Below are 27870 nucleotides of genomic sequence, written 5' to 3' on the forward strand. Positions count from 1 at the left end.
TTTGTTCTTTTTGTTGATAATTTTGGTCATTTGTACTCATTCTGCTTGTTATTATACTCATTTTTGTTCAGTTTCTTAATTTTTTGGTCATTTTTGCTTCATGTTGATTATTTTGTTCAATCTGTTCATTATTTTGGTCATTTTTTACTCATTCTACTTGTTATTGTATTAATTTTGTTTAATTCCTTGATTTTTGGGTCATTTTTTGATTGCTTTAAATTATTTTGTTGATTATTCTTGGTTAGTTTTGTTCTTTTTGTTGATAATTTTGGTCATTTTTAATCATTCTGCTTATTATTGTACTAATTCTTGCTCAATTTCTTGATTATTTTGGTCATTTCTGTTCAGTTTGTCGACTATTTTTGCCCATGTTGATTATTTTTTCAATTTGTAATTATTTTACTTATTTTTGTTCAGTTTCTTGCTGGTGTAAACCTCAGAAAATTAATGCCATAACTATATATGTGTGGTCATTAAAACTTTACTAAACCAACAAACAGAATGTGGGACTTTTGTTTGGACTTCTTTGTGCATTTTTTGATTAATTTTTAATTTTTGTTTAATTTCTTGATTGTTTTTCTTTTTTTTTTTTCATTTTTGCTTCATGCCGATTATTTTTGTTCAATGTGTTGATTATTTTGGTCATTTTTACTCATTCTGCTTGTTATTTTACGAATTTTTGCTCAATTTCTTGATTATTTCGGTTATTTGTGTTCATTTTGTTTTTCACCTTGTAATCATTTTATTTATTTTTGTTCAGTTTCTGGCTGGTGTAAACCTCAGAAAATTAATGCCATAACTATATATGTGTGGTCATTAAAACTTTACTAAACCAACAAACAGAATGTGGGACTTTTGTTTGGACTTTGTTCGTTTTTTGATTAATTTCTTGATTTTTTTTTTTTTTTTTTTTTTTTTTTTCATTTTTGCTTCATGCCGATTATTTTTGTTCAATTTGTTGATTATTTTGGTCATTTTTACTCATTCTGCATGTTATTTTATGAATTTTTGCTCAATTTCTTGATTATTTTGGTCATTTGTGTTCATTTTGTTTTTCACCTTGTAATCATTTTATTTATTTTTGTTCAGTTTCTGGCTGGTGTAAACCTCAGAAAATTCATGCCTTAACTATATATGTGTGGTCATTAAAACTTTACTAAACCAACAAACAGAATGTGGGACTTTTGTTTGGACTTTGTTCGTTTTTTGATTAATTTCTTGATTTTTTTTTTTTTTTTTTTTTCATATTTGCTTCATGACGATTATTTTTGTTCAATTTGTTGATTATTTTGGTCATTTTTACTCATTCTGCTTGTTATTTTACGAATTTTTGCTCAATTTCTTGATTATTTCGTTTATTTGTGTTCATTTTGTTTTTCACTTTGTAATCATTTTATTTATTTTTGTTCAGTTTGTGGCTGGTGTAAACCTCAGAAAATTCATGCCTTAACTATATATGTGTGGTCATTAAAACTTTACTAAACCAACAAACAGAATGTTGGACTTTTTGCACAGTTCTGTATGTTCAAATACTATCTCTTGTTTCTCAGTGCAGATGTGGCCCTGAAACAGAAACCTCTACCACTGTCTTTTTTTTTTTTTTTACTCAGAAGACAACAAATCAATCCAGGTTATTAGTTCTATTTCACCTTTTCTGAAGCCAAGGCCAGACGAAAATCTGTGTTGAGAGAGAGAAAAAAAAAAAAAAAAAACAGACAAGAGAGCTTTGACACTTTTATCACTTTTCTGATTTTCTTTTCATCTTGCTGTAAGACAACTCATCTGCGGATGGAATTTGCTTACTGCTGCCGCCTCAGTCAATCTCACACAAAGTCTGTGTCACGTTCGCCGTCTGCACCTGGTAACAGGCTGACGTTATCAAAGCTCCTCACTTTCCTGGGCAGACCGGAGTTTATACATCTGTCAATATGTTTCAGAGCAAAAGAAGACATGTCTGTTTGATGCTGATAGAAAAATAGATTGAAACTTGCCAAACCCCCCCACCCCCCACCTCCTCCTCACACACACACACCTAAAAAAAGATATTTTAAGTAGGTGGGAGATAACACATCTGTGATAACATTATCAGTACCATTCACTCTACCTCCACGGAAGATAATCAACATGAAAGTTGTAGGAGATGCAAGAGAATTTTTTAATGCTGCTCCGTTGTGTGACATGACTGTATTCATCAGTAGGCGTGCATTTAACTGTGCAACCTGTTTAGGCTGACAATAAAGAGGCGGGCTATCTGCCAGAGCGCATTGTGATAGCAGCTGATACGACCACAGGAGCAGAGCATCAAGATACGGCGAGCAGACGGCGGCCAGGTGAGGGTGTTTAGAAGCCTTTGACACATCCTGCGATTTCAATCAACAGGAAAACGGCAGAAGAACGCCGCCGCCGCCGCTTCACATTTCTGTCTTGCTCTCCATTGTGACGTCTTTGTAGGGACGATAATTTTTCATTTTCACGCTGCCTTGCATCTATTCTGCCCGTTACTGTTTTTAACCACAGCAGCCAAGCTCGGAGAGTAGATTACGGTACTTACAGTGCATGAAAAACACAGCAACAAAACTGCGAGTGACAGAAGCGTTTAACTTTTCTTGCTAGAAATCTCCCCCATGTGGCACTTTCGCTACAGCGAGTTGTTTATTATGTTCCAAGCTCGGCATAAGCGATTAAAGGAGCTCTTAAGAATCAAAGTGTTATAAATGCATGGAAACACAGCCGGCTGTAAATGCCACAGAATTAGAAGCTTACCAAGCCTAATACTAATACATGGCAATTTTCAGCTTGATGCTGATATAAAGAAATTACTTTTTTAAAGTAAGCAATAAATGCAGTCAAGGGAACTATTACAGAGGCCCTATTTTCATCCCAGCATAAATCTGCACAAGACCTTTCTGTGGGTCTAACTCATGAATCCACTTGTTTATTCTTAACACTTCCATAAAAAAAGTGGATTAAACAAAGCAACCTCACCAGCTGAAACTAAGGCAAAGCACACTCATTTACAGAAAAAGGAAGAAAAGAAACAGTTTGCATGATGTGTTCGTCCCTCTTTTACACGGACTCATGAAATTTAAATGAAGTCCAACATGAGACGATAACATTTTGAAGCCCTCCAAATACAGAACAGTATTCTGTGCATCTGAGGAGTCTTCTAAGCAGGAGCTCTTTTTTTTTTTTTTTTTTTTTTTTTTACCCGGATAGTTGGATGACATCAGGTCTGAATAAATTGGCCAAAAAAACAAAGCTGACGCACAACACACGATAGTCTGAGATACGCCTGTAGATGACAACTCCAACTCCCATCCAAACGTTTATCACACAGCTTTTTCTTCTATTTCCTAATTTGCAAATATTTAACCCTTTGTCAGGCAAGTGCCTATTTTTGGTCATTTCCGCACACATTACAAGACAGTGACAGCAACAGTTCCAGTGAGTCAACAATCTCAGGTCCAATGTGGTCTACAGGGTCTGTAAGGTCCACCTCTGCACGAACAGTGAGTGTACCTGCTTTATTAGGTACCATGAAGTAATGGTACTAATGTAAGGAATGATGTTCAAAGGGATAGAACAAATGATTACCCTAACTTTACTAAAACCAACTTTTGTTGATTATTTTATTCATTTTGTTGATTATTTTTGGTAATATTTGTTCAATTTGTTGATTATTTTCTTGTTTTTGTTTTTTATTTTGGTCATTTTTACTCATTCTGCTTGTTATTGTATTAAGTTTTGTTTAATTTCTTGAATTTTTTTGGTCATTTTTGTTCATTTTTTAATGACTTTTACTTATTTTGTTGATTATTTTTGGTCATTTTGTTCTTTTTGTTGATAATTTTGGTCTTTTTTATTCATTCTGCTTGTTACAGTATTTATTTTGTTCAATGTCTTGATTAGTTTGATAATTTTGTTGATTATTTTTGTTCATTTTTACTTCATGTTGACTATTTTTGCTAAATTTCTTGATTTTTTTGGTCAATTTTTGATTAGTTTATTTTGTTGATTATTTTTGTTCTTTTTGTTGATAATTTTGGTCATTTTTTACTAATTCTGTTTGTTATTGTACTCATTTTTGTTCAATGTCTTGATTAGCATTATTATGAGCACACAATATGGTCTACAGGATCTGTAAGGTACACCTCTGCATGAACAGTGAGTGTACCTGCTTTGTTAGGTACCATGATTATTTTTGGTAATATTTGTTTAATTTGTTGATTATTTTCTTGTTTTTGTTGTTTATTTTGGTCATTTTTTACTCATTCTGCTTGTTATTGTATTAATTTTTGTTCAATTTCTTCATTTTTTGGTCATGTTTTGATTACTTTAATGTATTTTGTTGATTATTTTCTGTCATTTTTGTTCTTTTTGTTGATAATTTTGGTCATTTTTTACAGCAGCGTAGCCAAATCATGTAAAATTGGGGTTGGACAATATAACCTCGGCTTCTTCCTACTCCTTTTCAGACATAAAGTATTGTTATACAACCACAATGAAACTGTTATACATTTGTGTGATATTCTGGGGCGCTGCTTTCAATTGTGGGTTATCAGTTATATAGCAGTTGTATACGTGGGGGTGCGGTCCATAACTAACGCTGCCGTGAAGCAAAACTGAAACCGAACATGCTTTCAACGTCCGACTCCCGGCTTCAAAGTGTCTATTATACCACAGACCTAACATAAAATTTTCACAACTTCTAACCTGAACCACGCCCCCCTAACAGCATCATAAGCCTCCTGGTGCCCCGAAAACAAATTTGCAAGGGGGGGGGGGGGTTGAGCCGGGTGATTTATACTGTTGTGATGTACAACAGTAGTCGCTAATGCACCCACAAGCATGCACAACAATGTCACTCACGCCCCCCAAGGAGAGTGTCCACGCCCCCCACCCCCATCCCGTTGAGAACCTCTGCCATATATTGGAGTGTCCTTTTAAGTCGTGACATTTTTTGCCTACTTATGTTTAAAAAAAGTTAGTTTATATCTATACATCTATAATGTGGATGTTAACAGCACTTATGTCAGTGGTTCCCAACCTTTTTAACATAAATATCTGGCGACCCCAGACATTCAAAACAGAAACTTTTTTTTTGTTAAACTTCATTTGTTTTTGATTCTGTAATAGTTTTCTATACTATGTTGCAAATAAACGTTAATTTTAGACAACATTTAGTCTATATAATGTATATTATTATGGACAGAGGCAGTAAAGCCAGGTGTAGATTACTGCACAAAGTGAGGATTTGATTTTCCTTGGTCAGGATATATACAGTCAGTCCAGCTTGGATTTAAGAGGCTGACAATTAATACTAAACAAACAAGAACTCAAACTATGAATTATGAAAGAGCTGCAGCATCTGAAACTGACCACAATGAACATTTAAAAGATAAACAGTACCACAGTGCTTCAGTTTCAGCTTCAGAGTTTGTCATGTCTGTTATGGATTGGGATTGTCTCTGTCAACTCACCATATATTTTTTATTAGTAAGTTTTTGTGTTGGTTTTTTTTTTTATTAATTACTAGAAATTTCAGGTGACCCAATTTGAATTCCAGGCTCCTGACCCCAAGGTTGAAAAACATTGACTTATGTTGTTCTAATGTCCTAAAATACATGTTCCTTTCATCTTACATGTGTTTTTCTTATATACAGGGTGGGGAAGCAAAATTTACAATGAGCATTTAGTTGTGTTTTCTCAGCAGGCACTACGTCAATTGTTTTGAAACCAAACATATATTGATGTCATAATCATACCTAACACTATTATCCATACCTTTCAGAAACTTTTGCCCATATGAGTAATCAGGAAAGCAAACGTCAAAGAGTGTGTGATTTGCTGAATGCACTCGTCACACCAAAGGAGATTTCAAAAATAGTTGGAGTGTCCATAAAGACTGTTTATAATGGAAAGAAGAGAATGACTATGAGCAAAACTATTACGAGAAAGTCTGGAAGATACTATTAAAGAAGAATGGGAGAAGTTGTCACCCGAATATTTGAGGAACACTTGCGCAAGTTTCAGGAAGCGTGTGAAGGCAGTTATTGAGAAAGAAGGAGGACACATAGAATAAAAACATTTTCTATTATGTCAATTTTCTTGTGGCAAATAAATTCTCATGACTTTCAATAAACTAATTGGCCATACACTGTCTTTCAATCCCTGCCTCAAAATATTGTAAATTTTGCTTCCCCACCCTGTATTTTTACATTTACTTCCTGGATTTTTGTGTGTGTGTGCTTTGCCACTTACTGGTAAGGAACTAAATATGGTAACTTCATTGACCTTAATTTTCTACACAGTAATAAAATAATAAAAAATGCTAAAAAATTTTCACAAAAGTAATAAAGTCTTGTTGTAAGGTTGAAATTTTGAATTTCAGAGTATTTCTTTGAGTGCCCTATAAAGGGTTAAGCACAACAGTATATACAATATATTTAGTTCACACACACCATGCTTGTTGTTGCACACATACACATTCGCTGTATTAGGGTCTATTGCACTTTAAAAGAGCTTTAAACACCAAGACATACTAATCCCATAAGCTGCCACAGGGATTTCTGCATTAGTGATGTAATCAAAATCACATTGGAAAGTCACGTCAATAATTAGGCTGATTTTTGCCACATTAACATTAATTACACAACCATTTGGAAGATTTCAGGGCTGATCTTACATCTGGAGCCGGCAGCTGAGGGGCCCGATGGAGAGGAGAGGACCTGACTATGCGGAGAATGCACTCCAGATAAACACCAACATGAAACCACCACTTCAATTTACTCCACGTTTCTGTTTTCCAAATGTGTGGGGTGATTGCCTGAATCAACTAAGAGGAGAGTTGGGGCTGTTTAACATACCGCCTTGATGAGAGCCTGCACTTACCATGAACAGAAACACGACCGGTCGCGCTGAAACCTTAATAACTGCGATGAAGACGGTTACAGCTGCGTTTACGTCCTCCAGAGAAGCTGCGACGAGTCTGCATCATCAGACCGACTTCAGCCTTGAAAATGCTGGGTGTAGTCTGATTTACGGTATTACATTTTGGCTGTACAGCTGCTAAACCGTCTGTGGGAATTCCACTTGGGATAAACAGTCAGTTTTTCTCCTGCTGCTTGAAAATATTTGTGGTGTGGGTGGGTGGGGGGCAGCAAACATCTATCATGTAAATTTTGTGTTTTGTGGCATGAAAATGATTTAATGGTGTTTTACTGTGTAGACATTAGAAATTGTCTAAACCAACTTTTGTTGATTATTTTCTTATTTTTGTTGACTATTTTGGTCATTTCTACTCACTCTGCTAGTCATCGTATTCATTTATGTCCAGTTTCTTGATTATTTCCGTAACTTTTGTTCATTTTGTTGATTATTTTTGTTCATTTGTTGATTATTATTGGTAATATTTGTTCAATTTGTTGATTATTTTCTTATTTTTGTTGATTTTTTTTTGTAATTTATACTTACTCTGCTAGTCATTGTATTCATTTTTGTTCAATTTCTTGATAATTTTCATAACTTTTGTTCATTTTGTTGATTATTTTCTTCTTTTTGTTGATTATTTTGGTCATTTTCACTCATTCTGCTTGTTACTACCCTGCCCCCAGAAGGTGAGGCAAGAGGTATTGTTTTTGGTTCGGTTTGTTTCTTTGATTATTAACACTCTAGCAGCAAAACTATTGGTTGAATTCATACCAAATAGGGTTTATAGATTGCCAGTAACCCAGAATAGAACTGATTACATTTTGGGGAAAGCAGGTCAAAGTTAAAATTTTTTATGAATTTTTAAAATCTTTTTTTTTTTTTTTTCCATTTACTTTTAATGGGCGAAATTTCAAATGTCTATAAAAACATCAATTTGTTTCAATTTACTTCAAACTTGACACATATATAGAGGCAATTCTGCTTCCTATTTTATGCATTACTGCAGAATTTCTTGATTATTTTGGTCATTTTTGCTTCATGTTGATTATCTTTTTAATTTGTATTAATTTAACTTATTTTTGTTCAGTTTTTTCTACATGTTAAGTGCAAAGGGAGGTCACAATAAATACAATACAAATACACATAATAGTGGCGGGGGGAGGATCATCCACCATGTAAATTTTGTGTTCTGTGGCATGAAAATTATTTAACAGTCAGTTTACAGATCAAATATCAGGTTTTATCATAAGGTTATGGAAAAACATTCATGCAAATGATGTGATTAAAGTACATCTGTCACAAGTGTGATAAATGTGTTACTTAGAACTTTTGCGAAAGTTAATCGATCAGTGAAGTCAACTGTTAAATGAATCACTTTGTTCGAGTCATTTTTAAGGAAAGAAGTCTAAATTTTTTGCTTTCGGCTTCTTATTATTTCATTTTTTCTGGTGTCAAGTGAATATCTTGGACCAAAAGAGACATCTGCACTCTTTTCTGACATTTTACAGACCCTATAACTAATTTATTTATTATTTTATTTATTTTTTATTTGACAGGGACGATTCAAATAAATAGCGTTACGTTTATATATGCATGCGAATGTGCAATGTACACAGGACATGTAGCCATATGAGCTAATTTACATCATGTGTCCTTGGTTTGACTTTTAGGAAACAACTATCAAACAAATAAAAACAGTTTGACGGAACATTAAAATCAACAAAGACCTCACGTTTGATTAAATACATGCACACTGACACTGATAAAGAAATGATAGTGCGAGTTAACAAAACAAAAATAATACAAAAATAACTGAATCAGAGGTTAATGGCAGCTTCAGTCACTGCTGGATATGATTTAGTGTTCTCAGATTTGTCTTTATTTGAGCCACGTTTTCAATTATTACTGAAAACTTTTAAATAATTTGATGTTTTTATTTCTGATGGTGATTATTCCAGATCTGAGGAGCTTCAGCAGAGAATGATGATGATGAATTTAAGATCATATGATTGAACATTTCTGGTACAAAATCATTCACACACTTTCATTAACGAAAAGTTTCTAAAAGTCTCAAACTTAACAGATTGTACTTTTTCTGGTTCTATTTTATTGGCTTAAGGTCCAGTGTTTCTAAGGCTCATTTATGTAGTGACTCTGGTTTAGACGCTTACACAACTAGAAAAATATGACAAATTTGTGGCCGACAAACAAAGTAAACTGCAAAAGTTTTAAGCCCCATGTAAGTTTGTTGTTTTAGCAAGAGTATCATGATATATTATAACGTATGTAAGAAACAACTGAAATGTAGAACAGCATCAAAAACAAGAATTTCAGCAAAAAAAAAAAAAAGACTGAAGTATTTCATATTTAATCTGACCTTCCTTTGTACTTGACATGTCTTGAACTTTTCTGCACAGACATGAAATTTACACGTCTGACGTTTCTTATTGTTTGGGTGACTTTCTCTTTTTTATCACTGGAACAGAAACCACAGTAAATACTGATTGTAGAAGCCATGTAGTTTGTATTTTTTGTGAGTTTTTAGAACAATACACAACATGCTTCTTTATTTTCTTGTTGCATTTAAATAAAGAGACTGAAATAGATATTATACTCATTACAACTGTGTAAAAAAAGCCATGTGACAGATCTGTACATACATACCTGAGAGACTTTTGTAGGTAATCATAATCTTGTTAGTCTAAGATAATTAAGATTGGATGAGTTTGGACACTTTGTGCATGAAATTTCAATATCAAGTTCAAGAAAACCACTAAATACCTGCACTCAGTTACACTGAGACGATAATGGATTAATCAAAAATGAAGACTGAGAAGTTGCAGCTCTAGTTACAACTGTTTCAGATTAAATGCACATCACAAGCTGTTGTTAGTGCTGATAAACAGGAGACAGAAGAACAAGAAATGATAAAAAAGACAGAGAGATGACAGTAAGATTGAAGCTGTACGAGACAGAAAACAGACACTTGTGCTCTGAAGCTGGGGCTGGAGCTCTGAGTGTTGACACCCCCACGCCACCACCCATCCACCCCACCCTCCCACTCCAGCTAACAGCTCACCTCATGGGGGCCCCAAATCTTTTCAGACAGGAAGAAAGGTGTGAGGGGCAAACACGAGATATCAACCTGAATGGTTGAGATGCCAAAGATAAAAGGTCCCTGTACGGTAAACCTCCCCCCCGTCACTGTTTTGTAAACACAGTATTACCATATTTCATTTTTTTTTTCCACACAAGGACTAAATGTCAAATCCTCACGTCTGCGCTTTTCTTGCATAATCACACGTTCACAAATTACAGTAAATAATCAACCTGCTCATTAAAAGCGGTTTAACCTTCAAGGGAACTTCTCAAACGACAGCCATAGTGCACTTGTTGAGATCCGGGCCGCACCTTCCCTCAACCTCAATGACCCCCTTCACCCTGCCCCGTACAAGCACACACAAAATACAGTACACAAACAAGACAACTGCACTGCATTCAGTTAATTATTAAGCCAATTCAATACAGCATTCACAGCCATGCGGGGACTGGAGTCTAGTGAACCATTGTATGTTTACCTTCTACAAGGACTTGCTTATTTAAAGCAATCTTCAGTTCCAGCGGTGGTAAAACAGCCTCCACGCCCTGCGGACACAAAATGGAGAATTATTTATAGTTATGAAATAATTACTGCTACTGCAGACAAAAAAACTTCTGTGAACGGCACCCACAATAAGCCTATTTACAGAAAGAAACACAAAGAACATGAGTGTAAACTGCAAGTGCTACCAATAACAACTTGCCCACTGGTATTGATTATAATTGATAACATGCACAAACAGACTTCAGAGACAAAAAAAAAAATCAATCCTCTGCATTCCTGTGCTGTTTGCTTCCCTTTGTTTGTCTGCAGCTGTGTTAGTTAGTGTACCTCCCTTCGCCGCTACGTACGCACCGCCACCATTTCAGCTCAGAACAGGACAGAAGGCACCTTTCACTTATGTTCCTGCAGTGTAACACTGTCACCGTCTGACATATCCCTGCATTTCCCATGCCTGTTCACTACAACTACACCCACTGATGATAACAAGTGAACAATGGGGCTGTCTGATGTGCGTGAATGGTTTATTTGCAAGACAAAAACTTTTCATATAACAGGGAGTAAATGCCCATGTTGGCCCCCCCTGGTGGCGGTGAACACACTGTACCTGTGCATATACCTGGTATGCCCTGACTCAACTCCCCTGGGCCGCCCTGATCTGCATGCGCACAGTTTTCCTGACTGAGCACTCAACCCAGGCAGGAAAAAAAAAGAGCAAGAAACAAAATCTTATTTTTATGGTAAACCGAGGAGTGACTGTGGGGCAATATCACAGGTGCATTTGAATAAAAGCATTAAAGCATATCCAAATATGAAAGAAAAAAAAAAAAAAAAAGAAAGGCTTCAACCCCCTCTCCCTCTCCGTTCTTTTTGCCGTTTACATTTGGCAGTCAAAACTGTGGCCAGGCATTTGTGCAAGTGTTTATCTAAAGCAGACTGAGCATAGATAAAAAACACTGCGGCCCAACTTGCCCAGTTTCAGCATTAATTATGTGTTAAATGCTCTTGTTGAAAATGCAAGTCAACATGCAGCTCACTCTGAACTCTACCGAGGGTTGAACAATCATCCAAAATGGACCATTCCCACACAACCACCCTATTATTGTGATTCATTACACTTCAATTAACATATCATCAATAGAATCGTAAATCAATGGTGAGTGGTGACAAATGACAGATATTTTCAGTTTCAAACTACTAAACATCATTAATTCCCATCACCTGAAAGAGCCCCGGGAGCTAAATGAGTTTACCCAATGCATAACATCCATTTAGATAAATGTTCCATCATTTTAATGATGGAAAATTTGTATTCGAGAAAAAAGGCAACAACGGGATCCAGATAGCAGCTGTATGCCTTTTTCTCCTTGTAATATAAAGCCCATCTTGTAATACCTAAACAGATAATTGTCTCCATTTCAAACAGCACAAGGCTGTAATATTGCCATTTAGAGCAGTGGGGGTGCGGAGAACGTAGGGTGAGGATAAACAAGCACATGCTGCTTCACCCGGTTGGGAAAACCGAGCCCATCACACACTCCCACATTGAGATTTTAGGGAATAGAACAACTCCTGGTTGAGATAATTACCCACCTAGGAGGGTTATGTGTACGCTCAGTAAGATGCCTGAGCTCAGAATATGAATCAAAATGCAACAAATTCAAAAGAAAAAGGAAACTAAGCAGCATTTTGCAAGCTTCTCTTCCAGTCTGCAGAGGAGGTTGTACTTGTACTTGCTAAAACAAAAAGAGGAATCAGCTGTTAGTAATCCTTGTACTGTATGTGCATTAGACATCATGACAGCTTCAAATCAGTCCATCCAGCTAAATGTTTCCATCCTCGATGCAAATACTAAAAGCTTCATTGTGGTTGTAGGGTATAAAAAAAACAGGCAAACACCCTGTTTTCAGAGGAAATGGACAATCAGGAGGGTTTTTTGCTATGGTAATGAACTGCGGTGGTTACATCAAAGCGCGAACAAAGACTCATTTTATTCTGTCCACAAACCTGTGAAGTGGACTTCCCTATTTTTTGAGGAGGGCACGGCTTCACAATATGCTCTCTAGTCCCAGGTATGTTATCAGTGCCTTTGGCTTTGTTGTAAGATTGCATGTTCAAAATATGAATTAATACCCCTCCAATGAAATGCACCCAATCCCAACAAAAGACCCACATTGAGCGTGGACAGCTCTTCAGCTCCTCTAATGGACAGGCTCTTCTCTCTCTTCACACTGCGCAGACAAAAAGACGAGGGCCCATGAATATTTACCACTAAGTAAAGTTATTCCATTAATTACTCTAAGCACGCTTAATACTGTATCTGCGGCTACTTCTGTGCCGGCTTGTTAATGAACCTTCACACATCATTACCATATTAATTAATGCTCAACTCAATGGTTGTCAATAGGAGGCTGCCAGAGTTGTCTCGTGGTTCTTTACAACCCATCCGGGATGCTTCGATCACTTAGTATCAGCATCTGAATAAATCTACATTATCTATTTATCATGCCACACTCTCATGGTGTGTGTGAATAAAACAAAAAGAAATAATATGACACTGGTTAAACACTTCTCAAGGTTGGTGGATCAGCATTGTGTAAATAAAGAGGGCATATGGGAGGTTTAGTGCGAGTTTTAGTTGTGTGCAGTCACAGATATCTATACTCAGGGTCACTGGTGTTTGTTTTTAGGGCGTGTGCAGGAGATTTTCCAAGTCACTGTCTGTGCTCTGAAACACAGGAAAATCTAAAGCATGACTCACTTCTTAACAAACGCAGCTGCTTACTGTATGATCTGATCTGTTAAAAAAGGCTTCCTGCACGCTGTTTTCTCCCTCTTTTCTTCTGCGCTTTTATTAAGAAGGAGCGATTAAATGAAAAACATGGCTGAGTCTCGTAAAGACAAAAAAAGTCAGCGTTTCAAAAGTGAAAAAACAAGCATTGTTTTTTTTCCCCTTTTTGATGTGATTGGCAGGATCCTGGCATTATATTTTAACACCCACACAGACTGTAAACAACAGCACTTTCTGACACGCAAACAGACTCAAAACCCACCAATTAAACCCAACTTCAATCCAGTCAGCCCTTATTCTGGCCGCTTTTTTCAGATTCGCTTTTTTTTTTTTCTCTCCCTCTCTCTAAGCTTAATAGGCAACAGTGCAGTCTGGTGAATGTCAGGCCTGTCTGATCCCCCAGATTCTTTGGACCTGCCCTCACATTTTGCTGAGCTAAGAACAAAGTACACAGAGTGCACACAGAGTAGCTTTGATGCCTTAATACCAAGGAAGTGGAATTTCACTCCTAACCTAAAACAAACAGAGCCACACATTTCTTTACACTATTTAAATGAGCTCACAGCAGATACAAAAAAAAGTTATTTAAAGAAGGTAAACAATTCACGCTGCTGGTTTTTGTACTCGTATATGTCAGAAAAAGCTGCACGTTGTGAATTATTTTGTCTGCTGAGGAGGAGTCAGAGCCGGGGCGGCCGCGGTCCGCAAAAGTGAAGAAGTTGCACGAGAAATTAAATCAGCACGAGCAAAAAAGTTCACCCCTGATCACTCACGTACAGCACACAAAGGTTCAACACACACTGAACATTATGCAATCCTATTTTTATAGCCAACCCCTTCCACCCTGTCAAGTAGGAGGACTGTCAATTCTACCCAGCCATATCAGGTTTCCACTCTCGCCCAGGTCCCAGCTCCTCTCCGACCACAGATCCTGTGCGCTATTAATATCAATAAGCGGCAGATTCCATTTCCCCAGACAAAGACAAAGGGAGAGCGAGAGGCGATGAGTGAAGGAAGGAACTAATACCCTCACACGTCGCCATAGGGTTAACGCTATCACCTGTGACACGCCGCCGTTCGCCGTTCCGCGCACACATACACACACACCTATGTGCACCCACATCAGAGCAATGCAAATACAAGCTAACTGCTCTGTGATATTTTCCACACAACACATACCTGTTTCTCACACTAATGAGGGGTAAACTATGGACTCACAGTGTGCTCATATCTTCCACTGCGTCCTCATCTTCACACACTCTGAGTCAGATACATGAATGTTTTTTATTTACATATTAATATACAAATGGCGAGTTTTAATTAACAAGCTTTTGGTGCTCAGTATGTGTGGCTATATTTTTTTTTGTTTAGTGTGTAAATATTCAGGTGGATCTAATTGCAGAAATTAAATATAATACTCCTATTTGTTTCATTATAATAACATAATTACCTATAAATATGACCTGTTGTGTTTTCATTACCATAGAATTGGCTGTTTATATGTATAGAAGAAGACTCTGCAGGTGACCCCGTGTCATGTGACGCCTCCATGTTTCTACAGAATGGATTTCCTCTACTTCTGTTTTTTCTTTTTTATGGCATCTAGTTTATAGTACATCACCATGGTGGACCAGGAATTAATAGAATGGCTAAAACATGGGTTTTAAAGAGGGGTTTTTTTTTGTTTTGTTTTTTTTTTGGACAAAACGATGACTACTCTGTACCTTCCACTATTATGTTTCACAGTAAAAGCCCTAAACACATAAACCAAATAATCACTTTAATGCATTTGAGTCTAGTGAAATAACTGAATGTTAGACATAAGAGCCAACTTAGGCTACGTTCAGACTGCAGGCAAATGTGGCCCAAATCCGATTTTTTTCTCCACATGTGACCTGTATCCAAACTGTTAAAGACAGTTTGAACAGCACAAATACAATTTTTTCAAACCCACTTTCATATGTGGTCCTAAATCTGATATACAGGGTGGGGAAGCAAAATTTACAATATTTTGAGGCAGGGATTGAAAGACAGTGTATGACCAATTAGTTTATTGAAAGTCATGAGAATTTATTTGCCACAAGAAAATTGGCATAATAGAAAATGTTTTTATTCTATGTGTCCTCCTCCTTTCTCAATAACTGCCTTCACACGCTTCCTGAAACTTGCGCAAGTGTTCCTCAAATATTCGGGTGACAACTTCTCCCATTCTTCTTTAATAGTATCTTCCAGACTTTCTCATAATAGTTTTGCTCATAGTCATTCTCTTCTTTACATTATAAACAGTCTTCATGGACACTCCCACTATTTTTGAAATCTCCTTTGGTGTGACGAGTGCATTCAGCAAATCACACACTCTTTGACGTTTGCTTTCCTGATTACTCATATGGGCAAAAGTTTCTGAAAAGGTATGGATAATAGTGTTAGGTATGATTATGACATCAATATATGTTTGGTTTCAAAACAATTGACGTAGTGCCTGCTGAGAAAAAACAACTAAATGTTCATTGCAAATTTTGCTTCCCCACCCTGTATATCTGATATCTTGCAATGTGGCTTCAGTCTGAACGGCCAGGTCGCATTTATCCAAACTTTATGTCATTGAAATGCGACAAACTTCACAATTCTGCGTCCAAGGAGGAGGAGGAGCGGTGGGAAAAACATACTTGCGCTACTTCCGTAAACACATATCAAGTCAGGACCTCTTTTGTGCATGCGGGTCACTTCAGGGTCGCATTCAGTTCATACTCAAAACTGACAGAAGTCACATTTAATGTGGAATATGTATGAGCACACAAACAAATCAGATTTCACCAAAAAATCTGACTTGTGCATTAAGACCTGTTGCCTGAACGTAGCCTTAGTCAGTGGGATATGACACTATCAGCAAGTGACGCCATGAAACAGAACATTTCAGTGAAAAAACTATGGATTTCCCTGAATTTAAGCATTTGATGTAAATGCACAAATGAAAAGAATATATAACTTCTTCCATTTGTAGGTATTTGAATGCAGAGGTGGTAAATATACTGTGTTTTAAATGGAAACTGTAGGAAATGCAAAGAGTATTCAGTTGGTTGCAAACACATACCTACAGTTTCGGAAAAAATTATTAGACCATCAAAAGTCATCAAAAACAATAGTTATGCAACCAAGTACTAACTCCTGTGTGTACCATGTGACTAAGACAGAAAAGAAAACATGGAATGCCTAAAAGCACTGTTTTTGTCAGTACAATGCCATAGATATTGATGTAAGAACAGAAGTGATTTTGGTTTTTATCAAGAAAACATGAAAAATGGATAGATATCAGCTCTGAAATTAAACTACTATGAGCTATTTTTGTTGTTATCATTATATTTGTCCAAACAAATGTACCTTTAGTTGTACCAGGCATTAAAATGAACAAGAAACTGAAGAAAACAAGGGTGGTCTAATAATTTTTTCTGCAACTGTACATATCATGATACATTACAAAGTCACCACATACTAGTAATTTCAGCTGCTAATCATCACCTATTCTAAACATAAAAAAAAAACAAAAAAAAAACAAAACAACACAGAACAGCAGATTAAGCAAAGCACTATGGGATCATGGGATTTATTGGGGGGGGTTTATACCTTATTGCCCATGGAAATGTATATGAAGTGATCAGAAGATGAGATAATGTACTAAAGATTGTGTTATTCCATACTAATGCTTTCCATATATTCTGTTGATAGGAAGCTAAAGGATAGACTGTTGTGTGGAGAAAGGGTGGGATTAAATAAGTTATACTTCCTCCCACTCCTTTTCGAATGTGCAAATGAAGTCATGTATATGTATAAGTTTTATTTTTTGTTTTCGAGTTTTCTTCCATGACTTCTTACAACCTGTTTTATTTCTAAGGACTAAGTAAGATTACTTAGTCTTGTTGCATATTTGAAATAAACTAAGAAAAAAGAAAATAAAGTAAAATAAAATAAAACAAAGTAAATAAATAGAAAAATAAAATGGACCATCTATAATAAAAGTAGACATCATGCAGACTTGTTGCATAATGTAACTTTAACATTCTCTTTATTGCTGCTGTCTTGGCCAGGACACTCTTGCAAATAAGATTTTTAATTTCATATGTCTTTTTTCCTGGTTAAACAAAGGTTATTAATAATAAAATTGATATAATTCCCTAAAACTGGGTTTAAATATACAGTTTTGAGTGTGACTGACGTCTTGAATCCAGTTTTTATGTCTCCTAAATTCATTTTAACCCATAAAGACCCAGTGCTACTTTTGTGGCAGTTTCCAAATGAATTTTTCTTTCTATTTAACCTTTCTTAAGTGATTTATCACCATTTATTATAATATTATCCTCTGTATTTTGCATTTTTCAGTGACAATCTAATTTATCTAATTTACTGACCACGTACTTTAATCATGAAGCTGATATTACATGTGAGGGTTAATACATCAAAAACAGAGAAAATTTAAGAAAAACTGACTTTTTCACCAAAATATATCATTTACTGAACATAAAATAGGTGTCTTCATCCAGTCATTGATCAAACTCCATGGATTTTATTGGTGAATCAGTGATTTAGGACATGATGATGTTTCCACATTCACTACCGAACCTCTGAACGTCCAAGTGGGTCATATCTGATGACCATGAAAAGATGACAAACTACATTTTACACCAATTATTTAAATGTATTGATAGGTTTAGTGGATCAGCAGGTATTAAACAGTTTAGATCAGTAGATGGTTTGGGTCACCAGTGGCTGTTTGGGTCTTTATAGGTTAAGCACGTCAACAATCACCAAAACAAGAACAATATTGACATCACACTTATTTCTCCTAAACAAACTGCCATTAGATCTACACAGGCTGATGATTGCTTGATAAACTTAGATGTCTTCTTTCTTGAGCTGATGCAAAAGTGGATCAATAAAGTTTACTTGCATCTGTAAATAACATATCTCCTTACACACATTTTTTTCTTGTCCAGCCCTGACAAATTTTTGGCTAATTTATTTTAACACCATATCCAAGGTATTTTCCAAAACTATTGACACTTCACCACACATGGGTATTGTTGGTCTTCCGGAAGAGTATGCCCGATACTCTACTAAAGAACTGGAAGTAATAGCTTTTACCTCCCTGATTGCTAAACGCCACCTCCTTTTTAATAGGAAATTTACAACAGCTCCTTCCAACACACAATGGATTAGCGAGGTTATGGTCTTTTTAAAAGTAGAGAAAATTAGATATTCAAAACGGGGATACTTGAACAAATTCTACAATAAATGGCGACTGTTTATGGATTTTTTTTTAAGACAATGTAATTCCCTTCCCCCCTTTATTTTTATTTATTTATTTATTTATTTACTTACTTATGTTTATGTCACCAGTTTAATTATTTTATACAGACTATGTCTTAGTATTCTTTTCATTGTATTGTTTGTCAGGTTTCATTGTTATTTGGTCCTAAAACAAAAATATGCAAATCTAAATGTAATGGTGTTTACAAACATGGTTAATGCTGACATCAGTGTGCCCTGGTATTTGTATGTACCTTTAATTCTCTTGTATATGTAACAGAGTTAAAATATGTAGTGTGTGATTCCACTTGCCATCTCTCACACTGTTATTGTATTAATTACAATTTTATTTTATCGCCATTGAACGCAACACCCCTGCGGACTAGGGTCGTGGACCCCAGGGAGATAGCAACAGTTTCGCTGTGCTGTCTACCTGGTAAGTACACACATTGTCAGTCCCGTCATTACTTTACATTTTTTATTTTAATTTCATATCTAAGTGGTTGTATTCCATCATTATATTCGTGTAATGCTTAGCTTTCTATCGGTTGAGCATATTCTTGAGTGAAAATGATGATATTTTAAATTATTTGTTCATAGCATGTTAGCTAACTTTGACTTTTTTTAATTTTAGCTTAGCAGTGTGAGAACAAGGCTCTGGTGTTACTAATGACACTGACTGTATACTTTTCAGCCAGGAATAAACAGCAAGTGTCCAAGAAGTTTGGTTTTGTCATATCTAACACAACGCACGAAAACAGCCGCTACATATACACTTCAATATATGTCGGCTAAAATTTACTTAGGGGGTCAAATGAGTGGCCATTTTTGTCAAAAAAAAAAGTTGTAAGAAATGCATAGAACTGTGTTGAAATAATGCTAATACATTTGTGCACAGACTACTGATATTATTTGACAGTGGAAGCTATATTTTCAGAAATATTGGATTTGGAATAGCATGTGTATGTGAAAACTTTTGCTGGTGGACGGACGTGACATTACCCATGATGATCTGGTCAGTACCAGTACTTTATTAGTAATAAACTTATATACTTACTATTGCTAATTCTCCTCTTATTCATAAATGTTAGTATTGTGGCTCTAAAACAATAACAGCTGACACAAAAACACAAAATGTGGCAGTGGACGGATGTGACACGGTTGTTACGGATCCCATCATACTGATGCTCGGCAGCCATGTCACCGTTTACACTAATGATCCCTGTGCAAAAACTAGGATCATAAATATTTATTGTATAGTTTATCATCATACTAAAGAGTAAATAACAATATAGAATTGTTATTTCTTTATAAAAATGCTTATTAGTAGAAAACTGTTGATTTAAAAAGTAACGTGTGACATTCTTAATGTATGTATTGGCGTAACATAAGCAGGATGGATCAGCACCATACTCCAGATTGAACCTGTAAAAATAAAACGTGATATGTAGGATAGAATCTGGTAAGAAAAATTGGGGAATCTAAAAGAATAGAATATTTGTTTTTCAGGTAAATTCAGTTAAAATATAACTTGGCCATTTGTGACATGAAAATATAGCATTAATTGTGATGAAATTGGACATTTTTGACCTGAAAACATAGTTCATATGACCATCAACATGTTGAACAGAACTGAAATCCTGTAAATTTGCATAACTTGCATTTACCAACACAAAGTTCCTATGGGGATTCACTTATATTGATTTCTTATGCACAAAGACATAAATAAGACCTGTAAGCAAATTATAGCGGTTATATATATATGATATCTCCTGCTTAGGTCCTACATCTGTACGCATCTACATCAGCTGTCGATCACCTGATGAACACACCTACAAACACCTCCCACATGGACGTCCACACTCATTCACCACAGTCCCATAAAAGGCAAGAGAGGAGGAGAGACAAATATGCAGAAAGTGCAGCAAGATAATGAAATCTTTACAGACTTACCCATGAACCGTTAGACAGACTTTCATCATGTTCATGAAACTGTATATTGCTCCAGATTCCCCACAAACCAGAGACCGTTTTGAAATCCACTTTTAAAGCCGAGGAGAAAGAAGGTGCCTGTGAAAGTCGCAGGTATGGAGTATTTGAAGTACCATGTGATAGTTAAATGTGTTTGCCGGTGTGTACGTGAGAGAAGAGAGAGAGAGAGAGAGAGAAAAGGGGGAGGGAGGGGACGAGAGGGAGAGAACTGGAGCTCAGGCTGTTGAGAGGGACTGGAGGTATGTGGTCTAAACACAACAAAAGCCAGTGCCTTGCTCTAGATTAAATATGCAGGAAGAGGCCCCTTTGCATAAACACAAACGCTCAGCAAATGAAGAACTGGCACAGAGCAGATGCCTGCTGAGAGCCCTACCTGTCCTGGCCTCTTTTAATTAGACAAGAGCAGGCAGAACAAATGAACATCAACACGGTCACACAAAGCAGAACAAAAGGAAGAGAGAAAAAAAAACTGTTCCTCAAACCTCAAAAAAATGCCCTTAATGAGAAGAATAGTGGATTATAGAGAGGTTAAGGTAGGGAAAAAAAAGAGGGGGGGCGTACATATATCAAAAGTTGCAAAGATGTTTGATTTCAGTGTCATGTTTACAACCGCTCACATACGTTTCTATTGTACATTTTAATAAACTGATCCGCCCACGCTATGACAGATTACTTAATGAAGTTCAACAGTGATATTAAAACTACACACAGAGCACGACTTCAACATGAAACTGTTTAATTACAACCTAAAACAGTAATTAAAACTGAAAATATCAAATTTAATTAATCAAAGTAGGTCATTTTTTGGTGTGGGTAACCATTAAATTATGCTCCGGATAAAAAAAAAAAAAAAGTACACCTTGTGATCCTTTAATTCATCTTTACATATACACCTGCTAGAGGAAATGAGGAAGAAATTAAAGCTGACATTTCACAAGGCAGGAAAAAGATGGTTTATACTTTCTTTTTTTTACACTCTCACTTTCCTAATTCCATCTTCTCTTCGTCTACTGTGCAGACTTTTTTTTCCTGTTTTTTAAGACAAGAATGCAGAAATGTGTAGAGTTGGGGAAGACAACTGGAGAAACCTGCCAAAATCTGAAGAAAAAGAAAGGAAAAAAAAAAAAAAAAAGCTTGGTTCTTCCAGAAACTCTGGAGACTGGATTCAGACGCTGCGTGACACATGCTGATGTGGCCAATCAAAGATGTCATTTTCACGTGAAACCTCTGAAATGGAAGGGTGAGGGGGTGAGGGGGTGGGTGACGCTGGGTGAAAAAAGGAGGCTGGAGAGGCAGAAAGTGAGGGGCTAGAGACAGAAATGAGACCTCTGGAAAATAAACAGGGTGTACGGTTTCAAAGGCGAGGGGGACACAGGCATTCCATTGTTCAAGCCAATTATCAGTGGAAAATAATAACAACAGATGGATCCAGAGCGGCCAACTTGTGCCGGAGCACCCTGGCGCTGGAGAACAGATGATGAAATGTGAGAGTGCTGTTGTAAGGGCGGGGGGGGGGGGGTGTATGGTGGTGGGGGTGGTGGTGGTGGGGGGGGGGGTTGCACTGCCCCACAGTCACACACACACATACACACAACTCCACACACCAGATGTGAACTTCCACAAGGACGGTTTAATATACGCTCTCTGGCCACCACTTGTGCCTGTGCCTGGGCTTTCGGCATTCCAGACGCCGGTTTGGTCAACACCTCCATGTGTTCAGAAGGGGCGTCTGTCTCCACGGGCATCTTAAGTCAGATGATACATATGGCTCCCGTGTTGCTGTGTGATAAACTCGAATCTGTGCATTCCTTTTATGTTCGGCGTAGAAGGGGTCACTTGTGGATGGTGAACACATGCTTGTCTCTGTTAGTCTGTTCCTATGGAGCTGTAAGCGGAGAGCTTTAACACCAGCGCATGTAGTTAGAACGAGGATGCTGCAAATATGATGTCCACAATTGAGATAAGATAAGATAAGATAAGATAAGATAAGATAAGATAAGATAAGATAAGATAAGATAAGTTCTTAGGCAAACAACCAGACTGTATTAAAAAAGATCTGTTGATTATTTTGTTGGTTGCTAGCAAGAAAGTAATCATTAGAAAATGGATGACTGACAAACTACCCACATTAGAGGATTGGATAGAGCTTGTTAACTCTTTCGGTGCCAGACAGTTAAGGGGCTAATAAGCCTTAAAAGCCTTAAAAGTGCCACAGAATTTTTCAGTATTTCGCGTCGTTCTTATAAAATTCAAAGAATCCTGCAGGAAACCGCTCGGTAACATCCGGCGTGTTCTCCAAAGCCGATCTGATCGGCCCGCGGCACTTTAAAGGTTGTATTCGTAAAGCCGATTTAATCGGCCCATGGCACTGAAAGAGTTAAAGACAAACTCACATTTGCTTTGAGACTAGAACATGACAAATTTAAGGAATGCTGGAAACCATGGATGGACCTTATGAACACTAAAAAGGAACAAAACATGACACCCACTGTTGTTTAGCTACGATATTAGTGTTGTTTGTATTATTTGCGTTTTTTTTTATTAATGTTCTGTTGTTTAAAGAAAAAAGGGGAAAAGAAATCAAGAAGTGATAACACTGGAGATATACAGGTGTGAATGTAAAACACGTAAACTCTCCGTTACAAAATCAAATAAAAACTTGAATTATAAAAAGATAAGATATGTTCTTAGGCAAACAACCAGACTGTATAAAAAAATATCTGTTGATTATTTTGTTGGTTGCTAGCAAAAAAGTAATCATTAGAAAATTGATGACTGACAAACTACCCACATTAGAGGATTGGATAGAGCTTGTTAAAGACAAACTCACATTTGGTTTGAGACTAGAACATGACAAATTTAAGGAATGCTGGAAACCATGGATGGACCTTATGAACACTAAAAAGGAACAAAACATGACACCCACTGTTGTTTAGCTACGATATTAGTGTTGTTTGTATTTTTTTATTTATTTATTAATGTTCTGTTTAATAAAAAGGGGGGAAAAGAAATCAAGAAGTGATAACACTGGAGATATACAGGTGTGAATGTAAAACACGTAAATTCTCCATTACAAAATCAAATAAAAACTTGAATTATAAAAAGATAAGATAAGATATGTTCTTAGGCAAACAACCAGACTGTATAAAAAAATGATCTGTTGATTATTTTGTTGGTTGCTAGCAAGAAAGTAATCATTAGAAAATGGATGACTGACAAACTACCCACATTAGAGGATTGGATAGAGCTTGTTAAAGACAAACTCACATTTGGTTTGAGACTAGAACATGACAAATTTAAGGAATGCTGGAAACCATGGATGGACCTTATGAACACTAAAAAGGAACAAAACATGACACCCACTGTTGTTTAGCTACGATATTAGTGTCGTTTGTTTTTTTTTCTTTTTGTTTTTTTAATTAATGTTTTGTTTAAAAAGAGGGGGAAAAGAAATCAAGAAGTGATAACACAGAAAAACAATTATACAGACAGATTGTTTTGTTCTTTTCTGAAAAGAAAAGAAATATAGAAAAATAATATATCTGCATATGGATGTAAAATATGTAAATTCTCCATTACAAAATCAAATAAAAACTTGAATTATAAAGAGATAAGATAAGGTAAGGTAAGGTAAGGTAAGGTAAGGTAAGGTAAGGATAAGGTAAGGATAAGATAAGATAAGATAAGATAAGATAAGATAAGATAAGATAAGATAAGATAAGATAAGATAAGATAAGATAGTGAAACACTAACACTGCTATAACAGAATCTGACGGCCTTCTTTGGGTCACCTCTTATCCATACCAAGAGCAGAACTCTACATTAGAAAACAGCTATATTTTATTGTGCATCCTTCCACTGGGCAGCTGGGTGCCTTAGTGGTTTGCACTTCCATCTATATGTTGGATTCCCAGTCAGACTAAAGGCCTTTAAATGCTGAGTTTGCACAGGTTTTCCTCTGGTTTCCCCAACCATTAAAACGGGTATATATCAATTAATTCTCCTGTCCGTGCCCTAAACCAAGGTACTGATGAAGATCTGGAGATGGACCACGAGTGCCCTGAATGGCAGCTAATGCTAATGCTAATTCTAGGTACTGTGTGCATCAAGATGGATAAAATGCAAAAAGCAGATGCCTCTACAGAGAGAATAAAAGAGATGTAATATTTCATCTTCAGCAGCATCTCAATTCGAACGTAGTCAACCAGGTTTCACATCAATCTGATCTAAAACAGCTGAAAAAAAAGATGATTTTCCAGTGAGAGAAGAGAAGCTGCAAAGTCAGAAACTCTAAAATATAACTGTCAATATGCCCTAAAATCATAATTCACAAAAGAACCCACCACACAAATATTAGAGGGTCAAATAAAACCAATGAGACCACATTTGTTCTTTTCCTTTTACTGGAATTGTATTTATTTTGAACTGTTTTTATTATTTTATTTGATGTGTTTTTACTGTGCTCTTAATCTTTTATTGTTGCTGTGTTGTAAAGCACTTTGATCAAAAACGCTATATGAATAAAATTTGTTTTTTATTAGAATTAGAAGTCAGTTGCCACCAGCACCTAGTGACCATCGGCGGTATTACACTTAAAGACTCCTCCTCACTGGCTTCACTTTCAAGCTGTGATTGTTGCCCCTTGAGTTAAAATATGGATATGCTGCTCATTTCTTATTTTTTTTTCTTCTAATCAGCGCATATCCCAGATGACCTGTTGTTCATTTGATGTCTTCCAGCGCCACTAACGTTCATCAGTGTGCACATGCAATAGACCTCATTGACTCTGTCTTCATTCACAGATCCCTCATATCAGCCTCAGACTGACAGGCAGCAAAAGGACGGGGGGTAGGGTGGGGTGGTGGGGGGTAGGGGGCTCCAACCTTAAAACAAAACCAATTCTCTGTGTGCCTTGTCAAGGGTGGGAGATGTCTGCAGATAGCAGTACAAAAGATCTGCCCTTCCTTTTCACAAGAAAAGAGAAGTTTTCGTTTCATTAACTCCAGACTAAAGCGTAATTATGTCCCTATAGACCTTAATCACCAGCAAAAGGATAATAGAACAAAAAGCAGCTTCTACTTCAGTCATTAAAGTTTTTTGTTGTTTTTCTTGCCTCCACACTTTAGATGAGTCCATCAAATAATGCAAAAGAATCACGGGGGCACAAGTAAAGTCTCCTTTTTCACATACTCGAGTCTCAAAGTGGGCATTCTGTTTGAGATGTTGGTCATAAAACACTGCGTCTGCCATCTCCGGCCTTCCTTTATCTGACTGTTCGGCCTGTCGATTGACGGAGGCCAACACAACCACCGAACTAACCTCTGACGATTCAAGTGGCAAATGACTGAACGCTTTAAATCAAATCAGATAAAACACTAAAACACATTTTTTTCTAATTGTATAGATTCATTACGGCTCATATTGCTTGAAGGTGCTTGTGATATTATACCCCAAATGACAAATCCCATGAGGATTGCACAGAAGCATTTCTATGGGAGGAGAAAAAAAAGGGATGGAAAACTTTGCCTAGATTTAATTAGCTTATGAGAAATAATTGCCATTAGCAAATCTTGTCAAATGGGGTTGAGGCGTTTTACAGGGGAAAAAAAAAAAAAAAAAGTCATATTTTTGGACGATGAGGAGACAAAGGGTTTTCAAACAGGAACTGGCGGGCCATCAGCCGTTTTAGTGCACTGACACTGAGGTCGAGTTAATTAGACTATTGTCATTTTAATCAGGACAGCTCGGCGGCCATCACTTCCTGAAAGAGCCAGTGGACTTTAAACGGCTGAGGGATTTTTGTGTGTTTGCGTGGGCGCTGTATATGTGTGTTGGGCCTGAGGTGTCACCCGGCGATGGGTTATGGGGTATGGTTTGGTTCTCTCACATGCTTAGAACATTAATGAGCTGGAGACACACCAAGGAAACAAAGGCGCCTGGAGGATCACCAGGGGAAACTACTCGCCTCTGCTCTACTCATGTCTCTGTTCATTTGAAAATAATTTAAATATCAAATATTTGAAATAATTTGCTTCTCCCTGGCTATCAGATTCTGAATACAGAGCCTTTCATGTCTTCGTTATAATGTTCTTTAGTGCATTAGCATTTAAAACATAATTAATGTCGCCATATTTTCTAGGTGCTTACCATTATGTTACAATAATGGTTTATTTTTTCTGATTTCCATATTTTATGAATACAATGGGAACAAACCAAAGAATGGCAAATGATATATCTAATCTTTTATGAATATCATTAATCTAAAGAGAGTTTTAATCAAAACCGACAAAAGGACTGGATTTAACCGCTCTGTGCCCATCAAATGAAATTCGCTGAATAAAAAAAGTTAAATACAAAAGCAGGGTATCTGCAGGTATGAGGAAGATGAATTTATCAAATTTTTCAGGCGTCTTTGGTCAAAATTTAAGACCTTATACTCACATAAATAACAGGCCTCATAGCTATTGTGTCGAACCAGTTTGAACCATGTTTCAGTCCACTAACTTTACAGGCATGTGGCAAGGATCATTGTATATGTTTATATATAAGACAACACTTGGCCTCTTGTTGGTCTACAATTGTACGTTAATTGAGAAGAGAAACTGTGATACTTATTCTCTCTGTACAAATGATCATATACTGCTTGCTGTTCCATTTGCTCATACAGAAATGGGTCAAAGGGCTTTGTTTACTCTGAACCTGGGGCGCCGTAAAGGGGGGAGGGGGAAGTAAACATGACAAATTCATGGGGCCCAGCATTTCTGGGGTGCCCATAGAGCAGTGAAGGGAGTCGAACATTGAAAGGATGTTGAGTTTCACTTTCGCTTCACGCCAGCGTACCCCACCCTGCTCTGAGAAATGGATAAGATACTGAATTTTATAAAGGGCCCACATCGTTTAGATTTCATGGGGCCCACAAATGCTAGCGGCGCCCCAGCTCTGCACACTATGCATGGAATCAGCTACAGAAAGTCTGGAAACTGAGTTAATTTCATCTAGCGCTTTTAAATCCAAACAGAGTTCTTGAGGCCGACTCCATAACTTGCACTTGTTTTTCTTAATCTGCTTGTACGTTATTTTTTTATTACTGATTATTGTCGAATGTGATTGTTATATGTGTAACTGTGTGTTGAATTTGCTGCCGCCCATCTTGAAACCTTGTAAAACAGGTTCTTAATATCAATGGGATATTTCCTGGTTAAATAAAGGTTAATTAATTTATTTTTTATTACATTTCTATTAATCCATGACTAAT

The 27870-nt window shown here is 36.6% G+C and overlaps 1 long non-coding RNA gene across 3 annotated transcripts in view; it reads right to left on the minus strand.

The window, feature by feature from the left end:
• Positions 1-27870, minus strand: part of LOC115420227 (uncharacterized) — a 203926-nt gene that overhangs the window by 26623 nt on the left and 149433 nt on the right. For all 3 annotated transcript variants that reach the window (XR_003935519.1, XR_003935518.1, XR_003935520.1), the window contains one exon: positions 10509-10575. This is a non-coding gene — a long non-coding RNA (uncharacterized LOC115420227). The remainder of the gene's footprint in view (positions 1-10508; positions 10576-27870) is intronic.

This window comes from Sphaeramia orbicularis, chromosome 5 (genome assembly GCF_902148855.1).
Source record: "Sphaeramia orbicularis chromosome 5, fSphaOr1.1, whole genome shotgun sequence".
NCBI classification, from domain to species: Eukaryota; Metazoa; Chordata; class Actinopteri; order Kurtiformes; family Apogonidae; genus Sphaeramia; species Sphaeramia orbicularis.